Raw genomic sequence first — 23,715 nt, forward strand, 5'->3', positions numbered from 1 at the left:
TTGTTGGAAGCACTCGACGAGTTGAGGTCAACAGGGACTGTTGACCTTGACTGTTGACCAGGGTTGACCAGGATTGACTTTGTAGCACCCGGTTCCTGGTACGTACTTTCATTCAAGTAATTATAACATTTTGGCATGGGACTCGGCGAATTGAAGGTCCAACTCGTCGAGTAGAATCGACTTTGGACACGGGAGTTTAGTGACCTACTCGACGAGTCGGCAAACCAACTCGACGAGTAGGCGCTGTTCGGAGAAAACCCTAATCTAAGCGATTGCACCCTATTTAAGCATCTCATTCAACCTCCCTTCGTCCCTATTGCTCTCAGAACTCTCCATATCAAACCCTAATCGTTTGTGTATAGATCTAAGGTCATTGTGGTGGTTTTTGGTGATTTTGGAACATAAGAAGGAAGAGAAAGGCTTGAGGAATCAAGAGGAGGCAAGAGGAGTTCAAGTTTGTGCACCCTCTGCAGTTCTTTAGAGGTATAAAGCTGATACCTTGCTCTTTCATGTTTTAGATCCCTTTTTGGGGTGATTTAGGGCTTTTAGGAGCCATTCTTGGTGACCAATCATGAGTGCAAGCATGATTGGGGGCTAAGACTTCAGATCCAAGGTCTTTAAGGGGTTACAAGGCAGAAAGGGACTGATTTTGGAGCCTTGGAGAGCCCCATGCATCTTAAGAGTCTCATTTAGGGCCATTTGAGCTCATAGTCCCATGCATGCACGTAAAGTTTGTAACTTTACGTGCTAGATCGATCTTAGAAGCCTAGATCTATCTTTTGGTCAAGTGTTGTACAACAGAAATCGAGAAATGAGACTTGGTCATTCTCGACTCGGCGAGTCGTTCTTGGGACTCGGCGAGTCCATGACTTGACTCCCCTTTTCTGTTATAGTTCGAAGGAACCCAGTGAGTGTTAGAGTGGTCTTACAGGGGTCCGGGGGAGTGACCCAACGCATTGGACTTAGCCATAGACCTGGAAATCATAGGACTCGACGAGTGTATGAACAGACTCGACGAGTCCAAGACAATCTCCCAACTTTCGAAGATGAACTCGACGAGTTGTTCATACAACTCGGCGAGTCAAGGGCAAGACTTGTTCATAGGATGGAGATAAACTCGACGAGTTGTTCATACAACTCGGCGAGTCGGATGAAGGTTCATTCGGGGTTGTTTTAGAAGGAGAACTCGTCGAGTCGTTGCCAAACTCGAGGAGTAGAGGCGTAAAGAAGGACAGATGAAAGGATAGGGACTCGACGAGTTGGCGGCCCAACTCGGCGAGTCGGGTCAACTGGAAGTTGACTTTGACTTTGACTTGGTCAGGGGTAAAATAGTCATTTTTCCCAAAGAGTAGTTATCAGTGTCTGGTTAAGTGTTTTATGGACTTATAGCCGGAGGATCACCGGAGCAGCAGTCAGACATCTGCCGATCAGCTTTTCAGAAGTCAGCTTTACGAGGTGAGTTACCTTCCAGTAGGGGTGGGTCTAAGGCCACAATGCCGACCCACCAACAGGGATATTTAGTAGATAATTGTCTTTGTGATAATTATCTTGGTTTGATTATGTGACTTGGTCACGAGATATGATTGCGTAATATAAACGATGTGTTAGTGGTAGTGACAAGGAATAGTCTTTCCATGGCATAGGTCGTTAGGACCAATGGGTAGGTCAGTACCCCGATATGCCTGATTGTATGTTTATATCTTGCTATTGTATGCTAGTGGTAGGGGGTGAAATAGTCCCCAGTTACCGGTTGAAAGATACCGATGGTAGCTACCGGTTGAAAGATACCGATGACAGTTACCGGTTGAAAGATACCGATGGCGGATACCGGTTGAAAGATACCGATGATAGTTACCGGTTGAAAGATACCGATGACAGTTACCGGTTGAAAGATACCGGTGGCGGATACCGGTTGAAAGATACCGATGATAGTTACCGGTTGAAAGATACCGATGGTAGTTACCGGTTGAAAGATACCGACGATATTATATGGTATGCGGTATGATGGGGGAAGTCACTAAGCTTTGTGCTTACAGTTTTTGGTTGTGGTTTCAGGTACCTCTTCGTCGAAGGGGAAGGAGCCGGCGGTGTAGCAGCGCATCACACACATGATTTCCGCACGGAGTTTTTTGGGATTGTACTCTGATTTTTATTACTTTCGATGTTATGGTTTTCAGACACGCTGCTATGGTTTTTAAAAAAAAAGTGATATGACATTGGCAATGTTTGGTAAACTATGTTATGAATTACTTATTTAAAAATGAAATTTTTGGCCTCGAAATTTGGGATGTTACAAGTTGGTATCAGAGCCCTGGTTTGAGGGATTCGGACACACTCTCGGGGGTGTCTGGACTCAAACCGAGGGACTAAAAGATTTTTTTAAAGGAAAACAGCTTCTAAAATTTTAAGTTAAGGAATTTTGAGAACAGACAAGGTGTGTGATGCGTGCGACCGGCCGAGCTCAAGTAAGTTTTCCCCAAGATACCCATACTTGTTATGTTATGTGTATGATTCTTGATTCTGATAACTGCATGCTAGATTAGGGCTAGGGATCTAGAAGGATGCCTTATATGCCTGATATATGATTCTGATAACTGCATGCTAGAGTAGGGCTAAGGATCTAGAGGATGCCTTGAATGCCTGTTGTATGAGCTGTATGCTAGGACTGTTTAGTCAGCAGTAGGATAGCCTGATTAGGTTATGCCTGATGTGGTTACTCGATGCACGAATGCTGCGTGCTTTGTGCTTAAGGGGTCCTGGCTAACTTTAACTAACTAGTGAGCGGATATGTAACAGTATTCGCAAGCTAGTTAGGGAAGGGAAGTAGGGACTCCTAGTGCAGCTGATGGCGGAGAGTAGGACGGGGAGTTCCCGGGGAAAGCCTAGGACGAGATTAGTAGGAACGGGTATCGGTAAAGGGACTTGGTGAAGTTGAAGCAATCCTTGAGGAAAGTACGGATAGATGTGGAAGGTAGTATGGGCCCGTACTACTGAAAGCAGAGGATTCGTACTCGAGTCAAGGAGGGCCGAGATGGAACCAGGAAACTTGGAGAGTGCGTGAGACCTCTCGGGGGTATGTATGATCCTAACCTTTATGTGTTTATTTTCAGTATGGCGATTACACGACATGGAGCAGGATCTGGGTCAGGACCAGGGTCAGGCTCGGGCGTGGGATCCGAGCAGGTTGATGACGGGTTACGCGAGTTCATTGCGTCTGAGATCACTAGGGGTATCCTTGAGTCGACCCCTATCATCTTCGGATCGATCAAGGAGGGGATTATTGAGTTGATGGAGGATCGCCTCCAGGCATTCAGGAGGGATGCGGCGTCCAGTCATTCGGGTACGCGCACGCTGTCCTTCAAGGACTTTAGAGGGAGTGGCGCGCCGGACTTTCATGGGGTGAAGGACCCCATTGCTGCCAAGAGATGGATCGCAGACATCGAGTTTGCGCAGTTGACGAGCTTCTGCCCGGAAGGGTCGAAGGTCCGTTTTGCTGCAGGTTGTTTGAGGGATCGAGCCAGAGATTGGTGGGAGTTGGTTGGTGATTCGTTGGGAGCCCCAGCCCTCGAGGCTATGACTTGGTCAGATTTCATGACCAGATTCAGGGCTGAGTTTGCACTAGCTGTGGAGCTTCAGCAGTTGGGCAGGGAGTTTTTGGATATGAGACAGACTACAGAGACTGTGGCGGAGATCACCGCCAAGTTCCGAGAGAGAGCATTGTTGGTACCCCAGTATGCGGGGGATGAGGAGATGCGGAAGACCCGCTATCATGATATGTTGAGGGCTGATATACGGGAGCATGTCAGCTATTCAGCCTGCCCGACCCTAGAGTCCATGATTGCCAGGGCGCGAGAGAGGGAGATTGATCTAGAGCACCTCAGGAAGAGGAAGTCAGAGACTGTGCAGGTTGCAGGGGTTTCGGGGAAGAAACCCAAGGGATTCGACATGAGGTCGAAGGGCCAACAGGGGCGGGACCGCTGTGGAAAGTGCGGTCGGTCACATGAGGGAGTTTGCCGCACTGGGTCGGGTTACGGCTGCTATAAGTGCGGCAAGACTGGGCATTTTGGCAGGGATTGTACTGCCCCTGCTCCTGCGGTTGATACATCAGACCTGATTTGCTTTCATTGCAATCAGAGGGGCCATAAAAAGGCCAACTGCCCCAGATTGACGACAGCAGCAGCGGCGCCGGCAGTGGTGCCGACTCCGACAACAACACGGGTTGCAGATGGCCGGAGGGCCAAGGCAGAGGCTTCGGTGGTGCGGAGCCGAGCATTTCAGTTGACAGCTGAGGAGGCACGCGCTGCACCCGATGTGGTGACGGGTATGATTTTTTTTGTTCTCTTAGCTCTTTTATGTTATGTCGTTGTGATTTTGATATTATATAAGTATGCTCTGTTTAGGATCGTTCCATGTGAACGGTATCCCAATTCAGGTGTTGTTTGATTCGGGTGCTACCCGATCGTTTGTCTCTCTTGCGCTTAGCAAGAAGTTTCCTCAGTCCTCGGGCATGTTGGATTGCCCTCTAGAGGTCGAGATCGCGGACGACTGGTCAGTGCGAGCATCAGAGGTCTTCAGGGACTGTGTTTTAAGATTGTTCAAGGAGCGTTACCTGGTGGACTTAGTTCCTATACCTTTGCGGGGGAACAAGGTTATTATCGGTATGGATTGGCTAAGCCCCAATAGGGCAGTGATCGACTGCGCGCAGCAGTTGGTAAGGATCAGGACCCCAAGTGGGGGAAAGCTGGTGATTCAGGGCGAGAGGCCACAGCGAGGACCAGCCTTATGTTTAGCAGCTAGAGCTAGGCGCTACCCTCAGCAGGGTTGCGCAGGATTTGCCGCCTATGCTATGGATACCCGGGAGGCGGGTAAGGCGACGGTGGACGATGTGCCAGTGGTACGAGAGTTTGTGGAGGTATTCCCCGAGGAGTTGCCTGGGATACCTCCGGAGAGGCAGGTAGAGTTCAGGATCGACCTAATCCCTGGTGCGGCTCCGATAGCCAAGGCACCGTATCGGTTGGCTCCTCCTGAGATACAGGAGTTGTCTACAGTGCTGCAGGAGCTGTTAGACAATGGATTCATTAGACCGAGCAGTTCACCCTGGGGAGCCCCGATTCTGTTCGTGAAAAAGAAGGACGGGTCGCATCGGATGTGTATAGACTATAGGGAGCTAAATAAGGTAACGGTGAAGAACCGTTACCCACTCCCGAGGATTGACGACCTCTTTGACCAGCTACAGGGAGCGTCTTGGTTCTCCAAGATTGATCTGCATTCAGGATATCATCTGATGAGGGTCAGAGAGGAGGATGTGCAGAAAACTGCGTTTCGGACTCGTTATGGTCACTATGAGTTCGTGGTGATGCCCTTCGGGCTCACCAATGCTCCTGCCGCGTTCATGGACCTCATGAACCGCATGTGCAGACCGATGCTGGATCGGTCCGTGATAGTTTTCATCGATGACATCTTGGTTTATTCCAAGACGCGAGAGCAGCATGAGGAGCACTTGCGAGAGGTGTTGGATACGTTGAGGAGGGAGAGCTTGTATGCCAAGTTCTCCAAGTGCGAGTTCTGGTTGCGCGAGGTGCAGTTTCTTGGGCACCTTGTCAACCAGGACGTTATTTCGGTTGATCCGGCCAAAGTGGAGGCCATGATGAGATGGGAGGTTCCGAGGTCCCCATCCGAGATTCGGAGCTTCCTGGGACTGGCAGGCTACTATCGGAGGTTCATTCAGGACTTCTCGAAGATAGCCGTGCCCCTGACCCGGTTGACGAGGAAAGCCGTGGTCTTTCGCTGGGGGCCTGAGCAGCAGGCCGTGTTTGAGACGTTGAGACAGAGATTGTGCGAGGCACCAATCTTAGCCCTGCCAGAGGGCATGGAGGACTTTGTGGTATACTGTGATGCGTCCATCTCAGGCTTGGGCGCGGTATAGATGCAGATGGGGCATGTTATAGCTTACGCTTCGAGGCAGCTGAAGCCTCACGAGGCGAATTACCCGACGCATGATTTGGAGCTGGGGGCTGTTGTTTTCGCCCTCAAGATTTGGCGCCATTACCTCTATGGGGTTCGTTGTACCATTTACACGGACCACAAGAGCCTGAGGTATCTCATGGACCAGCCAAATCTTAATATGAGGCAACGTCGATGGCTTGATGTGGTAAAAGATTATGATTGCGAAATCCTCTACCACCCGGGGAAGGCCAATGTCGTGGCCGATGCGATTAGCCGCAAGGCAGCGCCGATCAGGGACATCTGTCTGAGGATGACAGTTGTGACTCCGTTATTGGAGCAGATTCGGGAGGCCCAGCAGGAGGCCATGAAGGAGGAACATCGGAAGAGTGAGAGAATTGTGGATCAGGTTTCCTCCTTCGACTATGATAGCCGGGGATTGTTGACTCTGCACCGTAGGGTGTGGGTGTTAGATTAATGTCTAAGTCCATAACTATAATTGGTAAGACTTGACCCGACCCGGCATGGTCCATTTGGGTTGCATGGCATCATGCATTTGGATAGACTATAATGAGAGAAATAACACTTAAGGTTGGTTAATATATTATAAGTTCTAATATATTAATAAGGTTATTTAATTAGTATTGATCAAGAATTAATTTGGAATTAATTAAGTGATCAAAAGGAGACTAATTAAATATATGGGTTGATTGTGTAAATCATTCATTCTTATATATGTGGGCTTGTGATCCAAGATTCCTTATGTTGGACTAAGTCCATGGGGTGACCCATGGATACTCCATGGAGGTTAAAATCCATGGAGCATAAGGAATGGGTAAAGTTATGAGTTACATGGTGTAACCCTAATAGCCACCATATAAAAGAATCCCATGGCTCAAGAAATCGTGCACTAATGTGTGAGTGTGAGGGCTAGACGATTTCAAGGAGTGTTCAAGTTTCTCTCAAGTTATTCCAAGTGTATTTGGTGTTGTGTGAACCATTTGAGGTGTCACACTTGGGGCACTAGGCACTCAAGCTTCATGAAGACATTCTACATCAAAGAGGTATGTATTCTATCTTGTTATATTTATTATTTTGTATGCTAGATTAGGATAATACCTTGGATGTTCATAATTGTATGTATAATAGAGAAAACATAGATCCAAGATATTTAGGGTTGCATGTACACTTAGGAGTGTTAGAATGCTCATAACCCAACAATGGGTCCCGTATCATGGGGGTGTGCGCCAGGTACTGATGGAAGAGGCGCACAAATCCAGGTTTTCCATCCATCCCGGGGCGACGAAGATGTACAGGGATCTTCGTCTCGATTATTGTGGCCCTGTATGAAGAGGGACGTAGCATGGTTTGTGGAAAGGTGCCTGACCTGCAGGAAGGTCAAGGCTGAGCACCAGAGACCTCCCGGCAAGGTCCAGTCGTTGGATATCCCGCTGTGGAAGTGGGAGGATATTACTATGGACTTCATTACGAAGCTTCCCAGGACCGCGCGAGGGGTGGATTCGATCTGGGTCATCGTTGATCGATTGACCAAGAGCGCCCATTTTATTCCGATCCAGAAGATTATTTCGGCCGAAAAGTTGGCCGAAATCTACATCCGGGAAGTAGTGGCGCGGCACGGGGTGCCAGTTTTAGTGATTTCGGACAGGTACGTGCGGTTCACTTCCAGGTTTTGGAAGAAGTTTCATGACGAGCTGGGTACCCGACTGCATTTTAGCACCACCTTCCACCCGCAGACGGATGGTCAGAGCGAGCGGACCATCCAAAGTTTGGAGGATATGTTGCGGGCGTGTGTTTTAGACTTCGGAGGTAGTTGGGATACTTACCTCCCGTTGGCCGAGTTCTCCTATAACAACATCTATCATGCGAGTATCGACTGTCCTCCTTTCGAGATGTTGTATGGGAGGAAGTGCAGGACCCCGATATGCTGGGGAGAGGTTGGGAAAAGAGTCATGGGGAGTACCGAAGTGGTACTCAAGACTACGGAGAAGATCCAGCAGGTTAGGAGCAGGCTTCAGACTGCTCAGAGTAAGTAGAAAAGCTATGCCGATAAGCGACGATCAGACCTGGAGTTCCAGGTCGGGGATATGGTCCTCCTGAAGGTGTCGCCATGGAAGGGCGTCATCCGATTCAGGAAGCGTGACAAGTTGGGCCCCAGGTATATTGGATCCTTCAGGGTTATAGCCCGGGTGGGCAAGGTGGCGTATAGGCGGGATCTGCCAGCGGAACTCAGTCAGATCCATAGTACTTTTCATGTCTCCTAGCTGCGGAAGTGCTTGGTGGACGACTCGGCAGTGGTACCTCTGGAGGATATTCAAGTGGATGATAGCCTGAACTACATTGAGCGGCCTGTGGCGATCCTCGACCGGAAGTCGAAGGATCTGAGGAAGAAGAGGGTCGAGCTGGTGAAGGTGCAATGGCAGCACCGAAAGGGCTCAGAATGGACGTGGGAGCCGGAGGACGAGATGATGGAGCATTACCCAGAGCTTTTTCAGGATCGAGCAGCAGATTTCGAGGACGAAGTCTAAAATAAGTGGGGGAGATTTGTAGCACCCGGTTCCTGGTACGTACTTTCATTCAAGTAATTATCACATTTGGGCCTGGGACTCGGCGAGTTGAAGGTCCAACTCGTCGAGTAGAATCGACTTTGGACACGGGAGTTTAGTGACCTACTCGACGAGTCGGCAAACCGACTCGAAGAGTAGGCGCTGTTCGGACAAAACCCTAATCTAAGGGATTGCACCCTATTTATGCATCTCATTCAGCCTCCCCTCGTCCCTATTGCTCTCAGAACTCTCCATATCAAACCCTAATCGTTTGTGTAAAGATCTAAGGCCTTTGTGGTGGTTTTTGGTGATTTTGGAACATAAAAAGGAAGAGAAAGGCTTGAGGAATCAAGAGGAGGCCAGAGGAGTTCAAGTTTGTGCACCCTCTGCAGTTCTTTAGAGGTATAAAGCTGATACCTTGCTCTTTCATGTTTTAGATCCCTTTTTGGGGTGATTTAGGGCTTTTAGGAGCCATTCTTGGTGACCAATCATGAGTGCAAGCATGATTGGGGGCTAAGACTTCAGATCCAAGGTCTTTAAGGGGTTACAAGGCAGAAAAGGACTGATTTTGGAGCCTTGGAGAGCCCCATGCATCTTAAGAGTCTCATTTAGGGCCATTTGAGCTCATAGTCCCATGCATGCACGTAAAGTTTGTAACTTTACGTGCTAGATCGATCTTAGAAGCCTAGATCTATCTTTTGGTCAAGTGTTGTACAACAGAAATCGAGAAATGAGACTTGGTCCTTCTCGACTCAGGGAGTCGTTCTTGGGACTCGGCGAGTCCATGACTTGACTCCCCTTTTCTGTTATGGTTCGAAGGAACCCAGTGAGTGTTAGAGTGATCTTAGAGGGGTCCGGGGGAGTGACCCAACGCATTGGACTTAGCCATAGACCTGGAAATCATAGGACTCGACGAGTGTATGAACAGACTCGGCGAGTCCAAGGCAATCTCCCAACTTTCGAAGATGAACTCGACGAGTTGTTCATACAACTCGGCGAGTCAAGGGCAAGACTTGTTCATAGGATGGAGATGAACTTGACGAGTTGTTCATACAACTCGGCGAGTCGGATAAAGGTTCATTCGGGGTTGTTTTAAAAGGAGAACTCGTCGAGTCGTTGCCAAACTCGAGGAGTAGAGGCGTAAAGAAGGACAGATGAAAGGATAGGGACTCGACGAGTTGGCGGCCCAACTCGGCGAGTCGGGTCAACTGGAAGTTGACTTTGACTTTGACTTGGTCAGGGGTAAAATAGTCATTTTTCCCAAAGAGTAGTTATCAGTGTCTGGTTAAGTGTTTTATGGACTTATAGCCAGAGGATCACCGGAGCAGCAGTCAGACATCTGCCGATCAGCTTTTCAGAAGTCAGCTTTACGAGGTGAGTTACCTTCCAGTAGGGGTGGGTCTAAGGCCACAATGCCGACCCACCAACAGGGATATTTAGTAGATAATTGTCTTTGTGATAATTATCTTGGTTTGATTATGTGACTTGGTCATGAGATATGATTGCGTAATATGAACGATGTGTTAGTGGTAGTGACAGGGAATAGTCTTTCCATGACATAGGTCGTTAGGACCAATGGGTAGGTCAGTACCCCGATATGCCTGATTGTATGTTTATATCTTGCTATTGTATGCTAGTGGTAGGGGGTGAAATAGTCCCCAGTTACCGGTTGAAAGATACCGATGGTAGCTACCGGTTGAAAGATACCGATGACAGTTACCGGTTGAAAGATACCGATGGCGGATACCGGTTGAAAGATACCGATGACAGTTACCGGTTGAAAGATACCGGTGGCGGATACCGGTTGAAAGATACCGATGATAGTTACCGGTTGAAAGATACCGATGGTAGTTACCGGTTGAAAGATACCGACGATATTATATGGTATGCGGTATGATGGGGGAAGTCATTAAGCTTTGTGCTTACAGTTTTTGGTTGTGGTTTCAGGTACCTCTTCGTCGAAGGGGAAGGAGCCGGCGGTATAGCAGCGCATCACACACATGATTTCCGCACGGAGTTTTCTGGGATTGTACTCTGATTTTTATTACTTTCGATGTTATGGTTTTCAGACACGCTGCTATGGTTTTTAAAAAAAAAGTGATATGACATTGGCAATGTTTGGTAAACTATGTTATGAATTACTTATTTAAAAATGAAATTTTTGGCCTCGAAATTTGGGATGTTACAGATTTTGAGGGTAATTATGGGATTATGACAAGTTAATCACATGATGGTTATAGGTAGTTGAGGAAGAACGGTGTGTGGGACATACCTGATTCTAGCTTGTCAGTTCAGCATTCGAGAGGTGAGTCTTCTCACCATACCAATGGGTCGAAGGCACCAAGGTTGGCCCATTTTATGTTATGTGGATTGTTGTTTGATTATGCGATATGATAGTATGACATTTGCATGGAAGAACCCGGGGGGTTCCCAAGGCAGTAGTATGAGACCACGTGGGGGTTCCCGTGGCATTTGGTATAAGACCTTGGAGGGTTTCCATGACATCCTAGTATATCTGCATGTGTAGTTTACATTATGTCTTGTTTGGTAGTGAAGACCTTGTGGGGGTTCCCAAGGCAGGAAGACCATGTGGGGGTTCCCATGGCAGGCAGTTAAGACCACGTGGGGGTTCCAGTGGCATTAGGTGTAAGACCCTGGAGGGTTTCCATGGCTTCCTTATATGTTGTATGCATGGCTTATGTGATATATGTGGCTTTTATAGCTAACTTGATATGTGTTATGTGGATTGTGTGTGGGGTATGCTCTGGGGACTCACTAAGCATTAGCTTACAGTTTGTGGATTTGTTTCAGGTACATCTGAGCCCAAGGGCAAGGGCAAGGGCAAGGCTTGATGCCGCGACATGCACTCTCTCTTAGGCGTTTTATGGGACACTTGATGTTTTTGAAATAAAATTGTAATTGATATGATTTTTGAAAACAATTGTATTTGGATTTCGTGGTTTATGGAAATGTGGTTTGGCTAATCAAAAATGACAAGTTTCTTTTGAAAAATTGGGTTGTGACAAAGAAAACCAAAGATATTGTTACACCAGGATGCAACGATAAACAAGGTTCCCACAACAAGGGAGAAACTACCCATCAGCAAGAAGTGGAGGCAGAAATGAAGTGGCAATATTTTCCGAAAGCAAGAAGAATGACAGAGGAAATCATGGAAACATGTCGAACGATAGGGAACACAATAAACAGTGTGAGTTTCATGACTCTACCGGGCATGATACCATCGAATGTACTATACTCAAAAGGGAACTAAAAACTAAAGTCCAAGCAGGGCAGCCGAGCGATCTAATAAGAGGGTTGCGCTCCAAATAACCAAAGTGTATTTTGTCAGTAGAATCTAAAATCAAGAGCTCGGGAAAGAGCGATATTTTCATATTCCGAAAACCAGAGAAATTAGGTGCAAGCTAGGAGTGGGAGGGAGACACGTTCATTTATGATGGATGGGATTATCATAGCAATAATCATTGAGGAGATGAACCGATAGTCTTTGGAGGATTCATAGGGAAGAAGTATGTAAGCGATATATATATATATATATATATATATATATATATATATATATATATATATATATATATGGACAATGGCAGCTCTACAAATGTTAAATACATGCACTTTTACAGACAACTTCCAAGCCAAATACAAAAGAAGATAGAACCGCCAGAAACGCACCTCATAAGTTTCGCCCCTCACAGTGTCTGGCCGGAAGGTATGATAACCCTGCCATTAATGCTAGTCGATTACAACAATGGCAGGAACGACACCCGAGCTATAAGATTTGTTCAAGGGGTGTTGGTTTCTCCAGTGGACCTCAATCCCAATTTCCCTAGTGACGGCCCTCATTGAACTCATCTCAGTGGACCAACCCACATCAGTGGGTCACTTCTCCAGGCCTTCTTGGACCATCTCCTCAACGCCAACAACAACAAAATGTTCAACGGCCCAATTCTGCATCTAATCAGCCCATCTGATGTCCTCTCAGCAGCCTCCTTCTCAGCAAGCCCATGTGTCACAATTATTGAAAGAACCCCTTTCTACACTTTCATATTTCTGAAAGACCCAAATTTTCATATTTGACAATTGCTACTCCGAAACATGCTACATGCATATTCATAAAACAATATTTTATATTGATAAAGCGGTTACAAACTACTGGATACAAACCAACTATTTCAAGTGTTATATATTACATAACTCCCCAGTATTCTATAGTTTTATACATATGGGAGTGCAAAATACAATAGTTTCAAACTATTCGAAAATCTTCTATCAATATAGTAGTTTCAAACTATTCAAAAATCTTCCATCAGTATATAACTATACTGGAAGCTTATCTCCTGCAAATTAGTTAAACATTGAGAGGGGTAAGCATTGACGCTTAGTGAGTTCAATAATAGATACAATATAACGTTATGCCATATATATACTTCAATATGACAGAAGCAAAGAGAAACAAGGAACAACAAAGGCATGATGCGAAAAGCTTTCCATATTAATCAATGAGACATAACAATTTCCATACTTGATATAAAATCTATAAAGTTTCAGCACAAATGGCACAGTAAATACTCAGGAATATCATTTTGCTAGAATATTTAGGCTTTCAGTCTTATCTTAGCATACTACCGAAGCCAAAGTGATGCCTATATCATACACTTCATGGTCAACGGTTCATACCAATACCCAAGTGCTGCTTATGTCATACACTTCAAGTCAGAAGTACAGCCTTGCTATAAAATACCAGATACAACAACTTGAGATGATAACATGGAAAAAAGCACATAGCACATATAACACATAACATACAATTGTTCCTATATATTAAACTCACCGTGAAATAACCGGGGGTTAAAATAGTAATTTGGGCAGCACTTCGGCTCTAAATATAACTTTCTTCGTTGAAAACCGGGCCCTGCGAGGGTTGAGCTTCGAAACCGAAAAGATAAATTTTTCGGGTTTCTCGGGAATCTCGGGGCGTGTTTCGAGCTTTGGAATTAGTACAGTGGCTTCGGGGAAGTCGAAATGTAAGAAATATAGGCTAAGGGGTGAAAAAGGGCAAAATTCTAACATTTACCCGAGAGGTCTCGCACCCCTTATATAGGTGCGAGCCTCGGATCCGAAGCGAGGGGAAGAGAACAGCTGTCTGCGAGGCTTGAAATAGGTGGCAGCAGGGCGAGGCTCGGACGGACAGGTGCTCGCTTTGCATTGGTCGGATGACGCGGCTTCTGGCTTCGGATCGGGTCGGCTGTTTCGGACGAATCAGGAGTCTACACGTGGGTCGGGCACGAGGGCACATACGAGATCACGTGATTTCGGACAGATGCCAGCTCCTAAGTGGACCGATCTTCGGTCCGATGGGGAAGGAGGTGACGACTTCGGACCAATCAGCGGGTGCCACGCGAGGCTGCGGTCCAATCAGAAGACGCCACGTGGATCGAACACTATTCATGCGAAAATTATCGAAAAATGTGCCCAATCTTGTAAAATCCATAACTTTCTCATACGGGCTCCGTTTTTGACGTTCTTTATATGCACGCGTAGAGAAAATTATGCTCTACAACTTTCGTTTAGACTTCGTCGGAAAAGTTTGACTTTATTTTTATATTATTATTTTTAACAGACCGGGACTGGTAAATCCGTTAAAAATTCATAACTTCTTCATCCGACGTCCGTTTTCGTCATACTTTTTACCGTTGTACTGTTAATGACGAGACCTTCGATTCTCATTTAGGTTGTGTAGGCTAAAAATCACTCGATCTAAAATTCGAGTTTTTAGTTGTCTACTGCTAAGCTGAAACTTAGAAAAATCATAACTTCCTCATACGAAGTCAGATTTTGGCGTTCTTTTTATCGAACTTCTCGGTTTAACGAATACTACGAGTTTCATTTAGATCAATAAGGCTAAAAAGTAGTTTATCCAAAACTCACTTTTTACGTCATTCGGCACCGTGCCGGTTTTATCGTGGATCTTCGATTGGTCATAACTTCTTCGTTACAACTCGGATTTCGACGAGGTTTTCGCCTACGTGTTTCTAACGAGATTATCTACAACTTTCAATAATAAAATTTTACTTATTTCAAATTTTATATTTTCGCTAAATTTCACTATTTAGCTTTTAATTGGAATCTCATAAGACTTCCAATAGTTTATGAGTGATTCTAAACATTGTTTTTCCTTATTTCTAGTAAAAACTATTTGTTAGAATTCAATACTCAATATCACATAATATTTCATAATATTATTTACTTAAAACACGATTGCAAAACGTGTATGTTACAAATACCTCCTCCTTTTGAGAATTTTGTCCCCGAAATTACATCGATTAAAATAAATGGGGGTATTTCGCTCTTATCTCATTCTTATTTTCCCAAGTATAGTTCGGGCCTCGATGGTGTTTCCACTTGACAAGCACCAACTCTACTTCTTTATTACGTAACTTAGTCGTTCTTTCGTTTACGATCTCTTCAGGCTCTTCTACATAAGTTAACTTATTATCCAGTTTCACCTCGGATAATGGAACGGCTGCATCATAGATGCTCAAGTATTTGCGCAGATAACTCGCATGGAAGACATCATGAATACCTGCCAAATCTTCAGGCAATTCCAAGCGGTATGCTTGTTTACCAATCCTCTGGAGGATTTTGAAAGGACCAACAAATCTGGGACTTAGTTTTCCTTTCTTTCCAAATCGCATAAGACCTCTCCATGGGGATACCTTCAACATTACGAAATCCCCCACCTGGAATTCTATTGGTCGCCTCCTCTTTTCCGTATAGGACTTTTGTCGATCCTGGGCGGCTTTCATTCTTTCTCGTACAATTTGAATCTTGTCGGTGGTGTCTTGAATCATTTCAGGGCCTCCAAGGATTTTCTGTCCTATTTCACGCCAACATAATGGAGTACGACACTTGCGACCATATAATGCCTCATATGGTGGCATTTTAATTGAAGCGTGGTAACTGTTATTATACGAGAATTCGACAAGAGGTAAGTATTTATCCCAGTTACCACAGAACTCCAAGACACATGCACGAAGCATATCTTCTACAGTTTGGATTGTTCTCTCTGTCTAACCATCTGTCTGGGGATGATAGGCTGTGCTGAGAGCAACTCAAGATCCCAATTCACGTTGCATACTCGCCCAAAAGTGAGAAGTGAAGCGAGTATCACGATCGGAAACGATCTTTAGTGGCACACCATGTCTTGCAACAATTTCATCCAAGTATACTTGTGCGTATTTCTCCACTGGAGCCGTTTCACGCATGGCAAGAAAATGAGCGCTTTTAGTCAGGCGGTCGACGATTACCCAAATGCTATCATGCTGTCTAGCAGTCTTTGGCAATTTGGTAATAAAATCCATGGACAGTTCTTCCCATTTCCATATAGGTACACTAAGGCTTTCTGGGGTTCCGTAAGGCGTTTGGTGCTCTGTTTTGACTTGTAAACATACTAAGCATTCCTGTACATATCTTCCAATGTCTCTCTTTAATCCAGGCCACCAATAATCAGCACTTACATCATAGTACATTTTACTTGTACCAGGATGTATTGACAGTTTAGAGTTATGGGCTTCATCTAAAATCTTCTTTCGTAATCCACCAATTTTCGGAATCCATATCCGATTCTTGAATACATTCAGTCCTCTTGGATCATCAAGTAAAACATCAGTGTAATGTACCATCCCTTCTTTCTTCACATTTTCTGGCTTTAGGGCTTCTACTTGCCATTTCTCTAGTTCATCTAGAATAGTGAACTTTACTGTGGTGTGAGTAATAGCATAACACATACTATTACGATAAACCTTTCTGCTAAGTGCATCGACAACTACAATAGCTTTTCCAGGATGATATAGGATTTCACAGTCATAGTCTTTGATCAGCTCCATGGCTCGTTGTTGTCTCATATTCAGAGTTTGCTGACTGAATATATACTCGAGACTCTTGTGGTCGGTATACAATTGATATTTTGTACCAAAGAGGTAATGTCTCCAAAGTTTTAGGGCAAACACCACTGCAGCGAGTTCGAGACCATGAGCGGGATAATTCTTTTCATAATCTTTCAGTTGTCTTGCGGCATAGGCTATCACTTTACCACGTTGCATCAACACACAACCGAGTCCTAATCTTGAAGCATCGCTATATACAGAGAAATCATCATCACCTTCTGGAAGTGATAAGATTGGAGCATGGGTCAAAAGATCCTTTAGAGTCGAGAAAGCTTTTTCTTGGGCTTCACCCCATTCGAACTTCACTTCGTGTAAGACTCGTGAGAGGTACGGCTATACGAGAAAAGTCCTTAATAAATCTCCGGTAATATCCCGCGAGACCCAAGAAACTACGCATTTCGGAAGCATTACGAGGCACTTCCCAATTTTGAATAGCTTCAATTTTAGTAGGATCTACGGATACACCGTCACTAGAAATAACATGGCCGAGAAATTGAACTTGGCGAAGCCAAACTTCACATTTCGAGAATTTAGCATAAAGTTTCTCCTTTCGAAGAAGTTCTAATACCGCACGAATATGAATGGCATGATCAGCTTCAGATTTGGAATAGATTAGAATATCGTCAATGAATACGATGACAGATTTATCGAGCATTGGGCGGCATACCCGATTCATCATATCCATGAATACAGCAGGAGCATTCGTTAAACCAAACGGCATAACAAGGAATTCGTAATGCCCATATCGAGTACGAAAAGCAGTCTTCGGTATATCCTGCTCGTGAACTTTCAACTGATGATAGCCAGATCTTAGATCAATCTTGATAGTCACCTTATTCAGCTCACGATAATCAATGCACATCCGCATCGATCCGTCCTTGTTCTTGACAAACAATATCGGAGCACCCCAGGGAGAGGTACTTGGTCGGATAAAGCCTTTGTCAAGTAATTCCTGCAGTTGGATCATTATTTCTTTCATCTCAGCTGGCGCAAGACGATAAGGAGTCTTAGAAATCGGAGCAGCACCAGGCACAAGATCAATTCGGAATTCTACTTGCCTGTCCGGAGGAAGTCCAGGCAATTCTTCGGGAAAAACATCTGGATATTCCTTAGCAATGGGAACATCATTCACTGTTTTCTTATCTTCTTTCGAGACATCGACTGTGTAGGCCAGATAGATAGAACACCCTTTCGATATGAATTTACGGGCTTTGAGGAAAGATACTATTTTTAAGGTTCCTTGTTCACCATAGACATAGATAGGATTCTCCCCTTCAATGGGAATACGCACTATCTTTTCATAACAAAAAAGGTCTGCGTGGTTCTTTGACAACCAATCCATGCCGAGAATAATGTCAAAGTTGGGCAAGGAGATAGGAATTTGATTAGCAAGAAAATTGTAGCCTTCAATTTCTATAACACAATTCCTATAGACTTTATCGGCAAGTAATGATATACTTCCAGCAGTCTCTACGTGAAAAGGTTGCGCAAGTGCATAGCAAGCAATTTGAAAAGAATGCGCAAATTCATCAGACACAAAAGAATCTGAGGCACCAGAATCAAATAAGATGTGAGCAGGTCTAGAGTTAACAAGAAATGTACCCGTCACAACATTCGGGTCCTCGCGTGCCTCTTCTGTGGTGATCTGGAATGCACGGCCCTTAGCTTTTGGAACCTCCTCCTTTTTAGTTGAAGTACCCCTTGATTGTTGAACAGGAGCTCGACTTTTCGCCGGTTGTTGAACAAAAGCTTGACTTTTCGCCGGTTGTTGAACGGAAGCTTGACTTCCCGTCATCTGACTAGTAAGAGTGGGGCAAAAACGCTTCCTGTGGCCAGTAACACCACATGCAAAGCATGTAACACCTTTCATTGGACACACGGGCCTCTTGTGTCCTACTTCTCCACATCCAAAACAGACCATGGTTCTTTCCTCTAGTCTGCATTCGCCCGGATGATTCTTTCCACAATTTCGACAAGCTGGCGACTGAAGAGAAAAAGATTGTGACCTGCCGCGGCCACGAAAAGCACTCTGAGATTGTACTTGCTTGCTAGGTTCAGATCGAACGGATTGAGTTGGTGGAATAGGGGAAGCAGGAGCAGTCCTTTCAGTACGTGGATGTTTCGGAACAGTAAGAGTGGCACCACGTATTTCTAAGTCATGCTCACGCTTTCGAGCATACTCAACAGCTTTATCAAACGACAGTACTTCCCGATTGGCAACGAAATCGTGAATTTCGTGCCATAGTCCTTCTAAGAATAACTGAATTTTCTCATCTTCAGTTGGGATATACTTTACGGCAAACCGTGCTTTTTGATTGAACTGAGTTTCATACTCATTCACAGTCATTCCTCCTTGTTTAAGCTCGAGGAATTCCTTCTCCAATCTCCTCCTCATATCTAGAGGACAATACTTCCCTAACAAACGAGTTTTGAACATTTCCCAGGCTAAATTCTCCTGGTCAAACTCGTTTAGAGCTTCATATGTTGCTTCCCACCAGACCAATGCTTCTCCGATGAGCATTTCAGAAGCATAGTTAGCCTTGTCTTCATTATCCACATGAGAGATACGAAACACTTTCTCTGTGTTCTGGATCTAGGTAAGAACAACAATTGGATTAAGAACACCAGAAAACTCTGTAGCACCACTACTCTTGAAATCTTTGAACGAGGGACGCTTCACCTCTCCTTTTGAAGATTCTCCAGTGGCTTTCTCTTTTCCTTTATCACCACTCTTTTTGTGTTCTTCGAGAGTCTGTCGAATAACGCCGGTAAGTTTACCTAAGAGTCGCTCCTCACGAGGAGATACTGGAGTGTTCACTTCCTCAGGTTGAGGACCTCCACTAACCTCGGGGGTATGGCTACTAACCTGTTCAGCCATCGCTCTGCAATAGGGAGTAATATTGTATTTTTAGAATATTAAGGTTTACTATTACCTAATACTTTTGTATATATATTTCCTATGGTTTGTATCCCTATACTTACAATGATTAAGTTCATATATTGAACTTCCAATAGTTTAAGTCTAAATACCAATCCGTGGAATTTAATTCACTTAAACCACTGCTCTTATACCATGATTGAAAGAACCCCTTTCTACACTTTCATATTTCTGAAAGACCCAAATTTTCATATTTGACAATTGCTACTCCGAAACATGCTACATGCATATTCATAAAACAATATTTTATATTGATCAAGCGGTTACAAACTACTGGATACAAACCAACTATTTCAAGTGTTATATATTACATAACTCCCCAGGATTCTATAGTTTTATACATATAGGAGTGCAAAATACAATAGTTTCAAACTATTCGAAAATCTTCTATCAATACAGTAGTTTCAAACTATTCAAAAATCTTCCATCAGTATATAACTATACTGGAAGCTTATCTCCTGCAAATTAGTTAAACATTGAGAGGGGTAAGCGTTGACGCTTAGTGAGTTCAATAATAGATACAATATAACGTTATGCCATATATATACTTCAATATGCCAGAAGCAAAGAGAAACAAGGAACAACAAAGGCATGATGCGAAAATCTTTCCAAATTAATCAATGAGACATAACAATTTCCATACTTGATATAAAATCTATAAAGTTTCAGCACAAATGGCACAGTAAATACTCAGGAATATCATTTTGCTAGAATATTTAGGCTTTCAGACTTATCTTAGCATACTACCGAAGCCAAAGTGATGCCTATGTCATACACTTCATGGTCAACGGTTCATACCAATACCCAAGTGATGCTTATGTCATACACTTCAAGTCAGAGGTACAACCTTGCTATAAAATAGTAGATACAACAACTCGAGATGATAACATGGAAAAAAGCACATAGCACATATAACACATAACATACAATTGTTCCTATATATTAAACTCACCGTGAAATAACCGGGGGTTAAAATAGTAATTTGGGCAGCACTTCGGCTCTAAATATAACTTTCTTCGTTAAAAACCGGGAGTTTTCTTGAAAACCGGGCCCTGCGAGGGTTGAGCTTCGAAACCGAAAAGATAAATTTTTCGGGCTTCTCGGGAATCTCGGGGCGTGTTTCGGGCTTTGGAATTAGTACCGTGGCTTCGGGGAAGTCGGAATGTAAGAAATATAGGCTAAGGGGTGAAAAAGGGCAAAATTCTAACATTTACCCGAGAGGTCTCGCACCCCTTATATAGGTGCGAGCCTCGGATCCGAAGCGAGGGGAAGAGAACAGCTGTCTGCGAGGCTCGGAATAGGTGGCAGCAGGGCGAGGCTCGGACGGACAGGTGCTCGCTTTGCATTGGTCGGATGACGCGGCTTCTGGCTTCGGATCGGGTCGGCTGTTTCGGACGAATCAGGAGTCTACACGTGGGTCGGGCACGAGGGCGCATGTTTGGGTGTACCCACTAAAACGGAAGAGCGATGTTTTTAACAAATTTCTCCATTTTATAAACATTGTAAATAAACAATTTGGCACAACCATTAAATCTTTTCAAAGTGACAATGGGGGGGGGGGGGGGATATGACAACAAACTATTTCACGATTTCTTTGCAAAAAATGACATTGTTTTTCATTTCTCATGCCCACATACATCTCAACAAAATGGTAAATCTGAGCGTATACTTCATACAATAAACAACGTCATTCACACTCTTCTCTTTCAACCCCACCTTTCATCCTATTTTTGGGTGGAAGCGTTTTATATAGCCACGTACTTACTTAACATCACCCCTTCAACTTCAATACAAAATGACACACCATAATTTCGCCTCTTCAAACGTGATCCATCCTACTCCAATCTAAGAGTCTTCGGTTGTCTTTGTTACCCACACCTCACAACCTCTCACAAACTTCAACCACGCACCACTCTGTGTATCTTCCTTGGCTACCCTTACCTCCATAGTGGGTATCGATGTTATGATCTTTCTACTCACAAAATCATAATCTCCCGTCATGTCATTTTTGACGAAACCATCTTCCCATATGGATCCGTCACTCCTAATAACCCCCCTCATATCAATTTCTTGAATACAACTTAGACTCTTCCTCTTTAATCACTCAATATTTCTCTACCCCTCCTTCTATCTCAACCGTTGAGCACACCACCACTGACCAAAACACCACCTCCAACTCTCCACCCTCACTAGTACACTCTAGCACCTCTCCTTACAATTCCATATATCACCCTCCATTTTCCTCTAAAACCGAAAACCACCCCATCTCACATTCTCAATCCAATCCCAACTCAAATACAACCTCCCAAAATGTCATACAAAATCCACCCCCAACTCATCCAATGTGCACAAGATCCAAAAGTGGCATCTACAAACCCATTGATCGTTTAAATCTCAACACCACTTCCATATCCCCTGTCCCACGGTCATATTTATAGGCACTACAAGACCCCCACTGGCATAAAGCAATGGGCGAGGAATATCATGCTCTTATTTCAAATAGCACTTGGATTTCGGTTCCAAGACCGAGCGTAGTAAACAATGTTCGATCCATGTGGTTATTTAAGAAAAAGTTCAATGCGGATGGGACTCTATCTCGCTATAAAGCTCGTCTAGTTGCCAACGGCCGCAGTCAACAACCAGGCATAGATTGTGATGAGACTTTCAGTCCGTTTGTCAAACCAGCTACTATCTGCACCGTCCTCAGCCTTGCAGTCTCCCGTAATTGGCCGATTCACCAACTCGACGTGAAGAATGCTTTCCTCCATGGCACCCTTCAGGAGACTGTTTATATGCATCAGCCACCTGGGTTTCGTGATCCTCAACACCCGGACCATGTTTGTCTCCTTCAATGCTCTTTATACGACCTCAAACAAGCTCCACGGGCTTGGTATCACCGATTTGCTGCTCATACCTCTCAGTTGGGTTTCTCACACAGTCGTACTAATCCATCTCTTTTTGTTTACCGCTCTGCTCAACACACATCCTATCTACTTCTATATGTAGATGATATCATACTCACAGGATCCTCCACTCATATTCTACAACATATCATATCTCGTCTGAGCAAATAATTTTACATGACTGATTTGGGTCCTCTTAATTACTTTTTAGGGATATCTTCCATCTGCAACTTCACCGGTACCTTTCTCTCTCAAGCAAAGTATGCCACTGACATTCTTCAGCGAGCTAACATGCTTCAGTGTAACCCGTGTCATACTCCAGCCGAGACTACTCACAAACTACCTGCTGACGGGAAACTTGTCTCTGATCCTTCTCTATATCGAAGTCTGGCAGGTGCACTGCAGTACCTTACATTTACTAGACCATACATCTCATTTGCTGTTCAGCAGATATGCTTATGTATGCATGATCCGATAAAGCCACATATCCACACTCTCAAACGTCTTCTATGGTGTATACATGGTACTATCGATCATGGCATTCACATTTACGTATCATCCCATTCTGCTCTTACGGCGTACTCAGATGCAGATTGGGGGGGGGGGGATGTCATGTATCCCGTAGATCTACTTCTGGATACTGCATTTTTCTTGGCGATAACCTCTTCTCATGGTCTTCTAAACGCCAGGTAGTCATATCCCGTTCCAGTGCCGAAGCGGAATACAGAGGGGTTGAAAATGCCGTTGCAGAGACTTATTGGATTCGTAATCTCCTCCGGGAACTTTTGTCTCCACCCACCAAAGCTACCATTGTCTACTGTGACAACATCAGTGCAGTCTATATGTCTTCTAACCCGGTACAACACCAACACACCAAACATATAGAGATTGATATTCAATTTGTTTGAGATCAGGTCGGTACCGGCGCTGTTCGAGTCCTTCATGTTCCATCCTCTTCTCAGTACGCAGCCATCTTCACCAAGGGTCTTCCTTACACTCTTTTTCATGATTTTAGGAACTGTTTGAATGTTCGACAACCTCCCGTTCAAACTAAATGGGGGGATGTTAGTGGACAGTTAATGGACTCAATTATCTGTATCTTAATTATATGTATAGTCTAGGCCTCTTTGTATATAAGGCCCATCTGGCCCTCTTGTGTGTATATATTCTTGTACACGTTTCTTTGGAAGGCAATGAATGATACACCTCTTTCAGTTATTAATGCATCCTCGTCGTATGATGTTATATTCGGAAGATCAGCAATACACAAATTTAGGGTCATTGCGTGCACCATTCATGGAGTGGTCAAATTCTACATGATGTCAGGATTCAGCACCATCCTAATAAAAGGGAAAGAATGAAAAATACAACAGAGTCGCGACCAAGAAATCGAAGAGAATGAC

At 44.4% G+C, this 23,715-nt stretch overlaps 1 pseudogene; it reads left to right on the top strand.

The window, feature by feature from the left end:
• Nucleotides 1-4,846: 4,846 nt before the first annotated feature.
• On the top strand, nt 4,847-23,673 carry LOC145104967 (uncharacterized; annotated as a pseudogene).
• The last annotated feature ends 42 nt before the right edge of the window (nt 23,674-23,715 follow it).

The sequence above is a fragment of the Lactuca virosa genome, chromosome 4 (assembly GCF_052849685.1).
Source record: "Lactuca virosa cultivar CGN04683 chromosome 4, Lactuca_virosa_CGN04683_v6, whole genome shotgun sequence".
Classification (NCBI taxonomy): domain Eukaryota; kingdom Viridiplantae; phylum Streptophyta; class Magnoliopsida; order Asterales; family Asteraceae; genus Lactuca; species Lactuca virosa.